This window comes from Lutra lutra, chromosome 16, assembly GCF_902655055.1.
Source record: "Lutra lutra chromosome 16, mLutLut1.2, whole genome shotgun sequence".
Classification (NCBI taxonomy): Eukaryota; Metazoa; Chordata; class Mammalia; order Carnivora; family Mustelidae; genus Lutra; species Lutra lutra.
Genome location: NC_062293.1, coordinates 13,863,032 through 13,872,246, shown reverse-complemented (window position 1 = coordinate 13,872,246; position 9,215 = coordinate 13,863,032).

The window sequence follows — 9,215 nt, the reverse complement described above, 5'->3', positions numbered from 1 at the left end:
AGTGACAAGCCTCATCCCCCTGCTTCTCGGAACCTTCCGTCGAGCTCTAGAATCCGTGGCCTTTCGGACCTGCCAGCTTGTCTTGGGCTCCTTTTGGTCCCCGAGCCTGTGGGCAAAGCGCTCTCCCCCTAATCAGAACTTGTCAGGTGGAAGGTGAAGTCGAAGTGTCGGTCCCCTCAGGCAATTTTTTTAAATATTTTATTTATTTATTTGACAGATCACAAGTAGGCAGAGAGGCAGGCAGAGAGAGAGGGGGGGAAGCAGGCTCTCCACTGAGCAGAGAGCCCCATGTGGGGCTCGATCCCAGGACCCTGGGATCATGACCCCAGCCAAAGGCAGAGGCTTTAACCCACTGAGCCACCCAGGCGTCCCCCCTCAGGCAATTTTTAGGGAGACAGCATTTCTGGGAGAGATTGCAACCCACCCCCCCCCCGAAATTTCTAACGTAACGTGATTGATTTCACTTGTAAAATTTTTTTTTAAAAAGATGAATAGTTCATGTTCTTAGGGAGAAACCATGTCAACAGACAATTACTAAACAAACCCGTACCTTGTGTTACATCACATGGCAAGATTTAAGCAGCCACACAGATCGGATCCCCTTGTGTGTGGAGATTCTTTATGGCTACAACACTGGAAAAAAGAATATAGTTATTGAAAAGAAATCAAATGCCATTTTTTTTAAGTAGGCACCACAACTAGCGTGGAGCCCAACACCGGGCTTGAACTCACAACCCTGAGATCGAGACCCGGCTGAAGAGTCAGACACTTAACTCACCGAGCCACCCAGGTGTGCCAAATAGTGTATGGGGTTTTTTGGTTCGTTTTTTTATTTTTTAAGATTTTGTTTATTTGGGGCACCTGGGTGGCTCAGTGGGTTAAACCTCTGCCTTCGGTTCAGGTCATGATCCCAGGGTCCTGAGATCGAGCCCCGCATCGGGCTCTCCGCTCAGCCGGGAGCCTGCTTCTACCTCTCTCTCTCTGCCTGCCTCTCTGATTACTTGTGATCTCTATCTGTCAAATGAATAAATAAAATCTTTAAAAAAAAAAGATTTTGTTTATTTGGGGGCACCTCGTGGCTCAGTCCTTAAGCGTCTGCCTTTGGCTCAGGTCGTGATCCCAGCATTGTGGGATCCAGCCCCAAGTCCGGCTCCCTGCTCAGCGGGAAGCCTGCTTCTCCCTCTGCCTGCTGCTCTCCCTGCTTGTGTTTCCTCTCTCGCTCGCTCGCTCTCTGTCATAAGTAAATAAAATTAAAAAAATAAGATTTTGTGTATTTGAGAAAGAGAATGAGAGAGAGCATGAGAGGGGCAGGGTCAGAGAGAGAAGTAGACCCCTTGCTAAGCAGGGAGCCCTATGTGGGTCTCAATCCCAGGACTCCAGAATCATGACCTGAGCTGAAGGCAGTCGCTTAACCAGCTGAGCTGCCCAGGTGCCCCAATACTGTACATTTTTTGTTTGTTTTGTTTTTTCTAAAGATTTTAATTTTTTTGACAGAGAAAGACAGCGAGAGAGGAAACACAACAAGCAAGAGGAGTGGAAGAGGGAGAACAGGCATCCTGCTGAGCAGGGAGCCTGATGTAGGGCTCCATTCAGGGTGGTGGGATCAGGACCCAAGCCCAAGGCAGACGCTTAACGACGGAGCCACCTAGGCGCGCCAATACTCTATGTTTTTAATAAGGCTAACACTGTTACTTTTCAGAGTTGCCAAAGAATTTGAATTTGTGGCCCCTTTCTTGGTTGGAAGAGAAACACTGAGATTCAGCCCATCTTGGCCTCTGTGAAACCTTCCTTTTCCTCCCTGGAGGATTAATCAGCCTCTCTACTGAAAGTTGTTTGGTACATGTTGCCCACGGTTTGATCCCAGCCTACACATTTTCTCCTCCTCCAGGAAGTCTTCCCCAATTCTCTGGGATTGGATTAAATGATTCAGTACTCCCATGTTATTGTAACAGGTGTTATCCAGTACCGGGATGGCCTAGTTACTAATATATCTGCCCCACTGTGGTTTTGTTATTTATTTATCTATTTATTTAAGAGAAAGAGAGAGACAGAGGGAGCACAAGGAGGGGGAGAGGCGATGGGAGAGGGAGAAGCAGACTCCCCACTGAGCAGGGAGCCAGACATGGGGGACTCAATCCCAGGTCCCTGGGATCATGACCTGAGCTGAAGGCAGACACATAACCAACTGAGCCACCCAGGTGCCCCCAGAGATAGATTTTAAATTTTCTGTTTTTTTCTTTTGATAGGTGTTATGGGCTGAACCATCACTCAACCCCAACCAAATCAGTATGTTGGAGACCCAGCCTCCAGTCCCTTAGAATGTGACTGTATTTGGAGATGGAGACTTCAAAGGGATCATTAAGGTAAAATTAGGTCATTAAGGTGGGTCCTGATCCAATATGACTGGTTTTATTTTAAGAAGGGGAGATTTAGAAGAAGGAGGAGTAGGTGAAGAAGGACGGGGAGGGGAGAGAAGAAGAGATTATAGGACACAGACCCACAGAGAGGAGGTCATGTGAAGACATGGGGAGAAGTTGGCCATCTACAAGCCAAGGAGAGAGGCCAGAAGAAACCAACCCTGATAACACCTTGATCTCAGATTTCTAGGATCCCTTGCAAGAAAATAAATTTCTGATGTTTAAATCACCCACTCTGTGGTACTTTGTTGTGGTAGCCCTTGTAAATGAAGACATTAGGTTTCATGTTCACAGAATTCCAAACATAAAAAGGGTATACAGTATAGAAAGTCTCCCCTCCCTATCTCCAGCTACCTTGGTCTCCTTCCCAGAGATGATCAATGTGAACAACTCTTATGTACCATTTCAGATAGATTTTCTACATACACAAGTCATGTATGTATACATGTTTTCTCCTCCCACTTTTACATAAATGATGGCATGGTGTTTCCAGTGTTCTGCCCTTTGCTTTCTTCACTTAAGTAATATGTCTTGTAAATCATTCCTTATCAGTGTGCAAAGAAATTTCTCATTCTTTTTTACTCTTCCATAACTGGTAATAGATTTTTTTTATAGTTTTGGGATTTCATGAAATATGCAGCCATCTATAGAGTAGATATTGATAACATTCTATTTCCTAGATTGGGTGGTGGGTTCAGGAATATGTGTTTTATTACATATATATCATGTTTCATAACTTAAATTATTATAAATGGCAAGGAGAAAAAAAAGCTTAGAAGGGGGAAATGAAAAGGAAGGGAGGAAACAGATGATATGTATGTCTATGTGAAATTTTAGTAAGGATGAGACCATAGAAAGCTGTTCTGAAAGGATGCCTTTGAGTAAATGATGTGAAGAAGGAGAGGGTGCTAATTATGGAGTTAGCTGAGACAAGAGTATTTTCAGCAGCAAGTGCAAATGTCCTGTACCACAAGCTGGGAGGTTCATTAGCACTTGCTCTTACTCTCTGTCAAATAAATAAATAAAATCTTTTTAAAAAAATTTGTTTGCGCAGCCAACTAGGCTCACCAACTACATTGTAAACTTCTTGAGGGTAGGTGTCCCTCTCTGTCATATTCATGTACAGGTCCCCATTTCCTAGCACTTAGTAGGCACTCAGTAAAAATGTGCCACTTGAGTGAATGAATCAATCACTTTATATTCCTGGTGCCAGCATATTTGATCCATACAGAGACGCCTGACTGGCTCAGTCAGTAGAGCATGTGACTCTTGATCTCAGGAGTCATGGGTCTGAGCCCCATGAAGGGCGTAGAGTTTACTTTAAAGGGATGTCTAGGTGGCTCAGTTGGCTAAGCACCCAACTATTGATTTTGGCTTGGGTTATGATCTCACGGTCCTGAGATCAAGCCCTGTATCAGGCTCCCTGCTCAGCAGGGAGTCTGCTTCTTCCCTCTCTTCTGCCCCTTCTCCCGCTCTCCCCTCTCTCCCTCTCTCTAAAATAAATAAGTAGATCTTTGGGGGAAAAAAATCTTAAAAAAAAAAAGCTTGGGGTGCTTAGGTAGCTCAGTTGGTTAAGCATCTAACTCTTGATTTTGGCTCAGGTCATGATCTCAGGGATGTGAGATCGAGCCCCGTGTTTGGCTGCACGCTGGGCACAAAACATGCTTAAGATTTTCTCTGTCCCTCTCCCTGGGCTTCTCCCCCTGCTCTCTAAAAGATAGATAAATAAGGGCACCCAGGTGGCTCAGTTGGTTAAGGGTCTGCTTTCAGCTTCCGTCATGACCCTAGGGGTCCTAGGATGGAGTCTCACATCCAGCTCCCTGCTCAGCAGGAAGTCTGCTTCTCTCTCTCCCTCTGCCTGCCACTCCCCCTGCTTGTGCTCTCTCTCTCTCCCCTTCACTCTCTCTGACAGATAAATAAATAAAATCTTAAAAATAAAAAAATCAATAAAAATTTTAAAATTGTTTAGGGGTGCCTGAGTGGCTCAGTCAGTCATGTATCCAACTCTTGATCTCAGCTCGGGTCTTCATTTCAGGGTTGTGAGTTTAAGCCCCACTTTGTTAAAAAAAAAAAGTTTAATGTATGTTTGTTGAATAGATAAGACTTACATGGCAAGCCACTGTAATAAGTGGGATATGGGCCTGATCCATTAGGATAAAGAAAGTAAGACTTACCGGTTGAGGAAGCTGAAACCACACTTGCATGTTCCTTTGTAAATTTGAGTCCAAGTTTGGTAAACTATTAAAGGAGATTGCAATCCTTTCTGGAAGGACACCAGCTGTAACAAGGGAACTAGGAGTCTTCAGCAACCTGGCTTGAGATAAGAGCGGGCCAAAGTGTTCCACTTCCAAGATGCATCAGTCAAGGTTGATGAACAAGAACAGAGCCTGGGGTGCTTGGGTGCCTCGGCTGAGTGACTGCCTTCAGCTCAGGTCATGATCCTGGAGTCCTGGGATCCAGTCCCACATCAGGCTCCCTGCTCAGCAGGGGATCTGCTTCTCCCTCTGACGTTCCTCCTCTCGTGCTCCCTCTCTCATTCTCTCTCTTTCTCAAATAAATAAATAAAATATTAAAAAAAAACAACAACAGAGCCTGGATATCCATCGACAATTAGAAACACGTGAGGGCCAGTCTTCAAAGGCAGCTGTGACCCTGTGCATTTTACTGTGAGCTGGGGACGTTCCGTCTGAATTGTTTGTCATGTTTATGCTGCTTGGCTGCCTAGCTGTGAAGACTGGGGGAAGATATCGCCTCTCACATTCAATTCCTAGAATAGAATTAGGTGATAAATATACAATGAACAAGTCTAATTATATAACAGGTAGGAAGGAGTGCCTGCCCATATTCAAAAGGGAGAATGTTACCCATTATGGATTTTTCATGGAAGGTTGGCAGTTGGTGGTATGCCATTGCATGAGTGGGATATAGTAAGAGCTTTGCCAAAAGAACATTTCTAGAAGAACCATTCTGTAAAGAGGATAGATGGTATATATATATATATATATATATATATATATAATTTCACCAAATCTCTATATTATATGGAAGTTGTGGTGGTTCTTAAATAGGGTCTAAGATGCTCTGAGATATGTTTTCTGGTGTTAGAATCTCAAATGCCTTTGAGGAAAATATTGAGAAGACCACAATGAATTGAAAAATATTACTGAAACTCAGACACACACCTCTGAAGATGTTTCCCACAATAAATACCAGAGATAAAGGATCTAAGTTCTTTTGTTGTAATTTAGGGCACACATTTGAATCTAACACTAGTGCTCTGCCAGTGAATGTCCAAACTCAATAAGTGTATTGGAACTTTTATTTAGGATTTTATTTATTTATCTCACAGAGAGGCACAGCGAGAGAGGGAACACAAGCAGAGGGAGCGGCAGAGGGAGACGCAGACTCCCCGCTGAGCAGAGAGCCCAGTGAGGGTCTTGATCCCAGGACTCTGGGATCATGACCTGAGCCGAAGGCAGAGGCTTAATGACTGAGCCACCCAAGTGCCCCTGTATTTGGAATTTGAGGTCAAGCAAACACTTGTGACTTAATTTAATGGGATGGGGAAGTGAGAGAAAAATCTTGGACTGAGGAGGTTTCTGTTTTAATTTTTAATTTTATTTTTAAGTAATCTCTATACCCAACATAGGGCTTGAACTCACAACCCTGAGATCAAGGGTCGCATAGTCCATGGACTCAGCCGGCCAGGCAGGTGGGCAGAGCACTGTGCCCACAGAACCCAACAATCTTCAGAAAGAGTTTGGGCAACTTGTTGTCACTAAGGGTCCAAGCAGAAGTCAGAGCAGTGACCAGAGCTATGGAAAAGTAAGTACTGGCAGGTGCACAAATGAACAACCAGCACCAGAAGTGGTTTCCAGTTGCCCCACTGTGGATTAAATGTGGCCAGAAATCACTGATACTTCCTCTCCCTTGTCTCCCAGATCCAAACTATTTCTATGCATTCGTTTTTCTCACAAACGTCAATGAGTGCCTCGGAGCTGTGAATTTGGCAGAGAATGAGACAGTTGAGGCTCCTGCTCCCAGAGAGCTCTGAACCCCATGGGAAGTGGGGGAGACGGTCTGCTCAAGAAAAGTCTCTCTGAAGATGGGACCTTCCTACTGGGATTTGGAGAACCACAAAGGGGTCAGATGAGGGGGGACAATGGACAGTAAAGAAGCTGAGAAAGGCATCTACCTTGATCTTGAAGGACCCTCTGTCAGCCAGGTGAGGAGTTGGCATGTTCTAAAAGCAGTAAGAAGAGACTGAAGGATTTTAAGCTAAGGTCTGAAAAGATCACCCTAGCTCCCAAGGGGAAGAATGAGTTAAAGGTGAAAAAGAGTAGAAAAAGAAAGACCAATCTTGATGCGCCAGGGTTCATCTGGATGCAATAGATGGTGGCTTGTGGTCGGTGGTAATAAAGGAAATAGAAAAAGGTAGACTGATTCAGGATAGGATATGGGGGGTCAAGTCGACGGGATGGTCGCTGGATGGCGTGTGGCCGTGAGAGGGGGAAAGGAATCAAGGGCCAGTCCTGAACTCTGCCATGAGTGAACTCTGCCATGACCAGATGGATTGGGGTGTTCTTTACTGACATGGGAGGTCGGCACAGGGGAGGGGACATTTGTAGGCAGTGGTTTGGAAAGGGTTTATCTTGGCTGTGCCTAAAAAGCCCACAACCTGGGGTTCCTGGCAGAAGTTCAGGTTGAAATCCCAGACGTGAGCACCACGGACAAGCAGACGGTACCTAAAGCGATGGGACCAGAGTGGATACCAAGTGCTGTCGATCTGATCTTCTAAATCTCGCTTAGCTTGTCCACCTCTCTCCGCCACTACCGCCTCTCAAGTCCAATCTGCTGCTCTTCCCTGGACCTTTGTAATTTCTTCCTTGTCTCCCTGCTTCTCTACTTTCTCCCTTTTAATAGGTAGCCTGTGTGATCTGTTCAAAATTTAATCAGATTATGTCACTCCCAGTTTAAACCCCCTTAATACCTTGTTCTCAGGATGAACAAAATCAAATCCTTACCTGACCCACCAAGAGGGTTGCCAAAGAAAATATAGGATGCCCAGTTAAATTAGAACTTCAGATAACCAATTTTAGTATGAATATCATCACTTACCTTAAATTAAATTCAACCTGGCATCTTGTACTTTTATTTGCTAAATCTGACAATCCTACCCACAAGGGCTTTGCAAGATTTGGCCCTTACCACTCTCTCCTGGCTCATCTCTCATCAGATATCCCTTGTTCTCTGACTTAAGCCATAGTCTTTTTCTTCAGAACTTGGAACAGGCTGTGGCCTCTCCCATGCCAGGCCTTTGCACATGCCGTTTCCTTTGCTGGGAATGCTTTCAGCTCCTCTTGAATTAACTGACTGTGATCCATCTTTCAGATCTCAGCATCCAACAAACAGCCTTCTTTTCCTTGTGTTCTATACTCTCCTAGCATGACGTAACTTTCCTTCATTGACCTTGTGTCAGACTTCAATTACACATTTATTTGCATGACTATGTAAGTATCATGTATCTTTTCCAATAAACTATAAGGTAAGAGACCTGATTTATTTTTGCTCACTCTTGGGTCCTCTGTGCCTCTTGTAGTGTCTGGTACATGGTAGGCACTGTGAAGAGAGAAAAGAAAGGAGGTAAAGGAAGAAGGAAGGAAAGAAGGGAGGGAGGGAGGGGAAAAAGATGAAAGATAGTACTAGATTATAGAATAAATTATATCAGGACCAGTGTGAGGAATGAAGATTCAAGCGGAGATTGGTCCTATGAACTAGCTCACAGGGAGGGCAGGAAAGTGATCCAGGATCACAATAAAATACCCGCATCAGCCTGGGAAGAAGGTGGCACTATTTTGTCCCAATATTTTGGGACTGAGGATGAGGTTCGAGGCTGCTTAAACATATTCTACCTCTAGGGGTGCCTGGGTGGCTCAGTGGGTTAAGCGTTGGACTCAATTTCAGCTCAAGTCATGATCTCAGATTGTAGGATTGAGCTCCAGGTCAGGCCCCTCCCTGAGTGTGGAGCCTGCTTGGGATTCTCTCTCTCTCTCTCTCCCTCTCCTGTTCCCTCTGCCCCTCCCCACTTGTGTGTTCTCTCTCTCTCTAAAAATAAAATAAAATCTTAAAAAAAAAAACAAACCTAAAGCATATTCTACACTGAAACTCAATTAGGTCTGGCAAATGGGGCAGCATGGTTGTGGGTACAGGTGAGCTTCTTTGTTTAATTGCGCCTCAAGGGAAAGGTCAAGTGGGTCTGCCCTAAGACCCTGTTCAACTCTGTGGGGATCGTTCCCCTCCGCTCTGAAGTCCCCGACTTCTTTCTTTGTAAGCTTAGCATGAGTAAGTATAAAGGTGTGTGTAGACTAAAGACAAGCAGTAAACGAAGTCCCTCTTTCTCAATCAGTTCTCCAAATAAATTGATTCTATCCTTTTTTTTTTTTTAAGATTTTATTTATTTATTTGATCCCAGGAGGCTGGGATCATGACTTGAGCAGAAGGCAGATGCCCAACTGACTGAGCCACCCAGGTGTCCCAATTCATTCTATTCTTTTTTTTTTTTTTTAAGATTTTATTTATGTATTTGACAGAGAGAGATCACAAGTAGGTGGAGAGGCAGGCAGAGAGAGAGGGGGAAGCAGGCTCCCCGCTGAGCAGAGAGCCCGACTCGGGGCTCGATCCCAGGACCCTGGGATCATGACCTGAGTTGAAGGCAGAGGCTTTAACCCACTGAGCCACCCAGGTGCCCCCCAATTCATTCTATTCTTAACCTAAATGTCTAGTTAGACTAATTTTGGG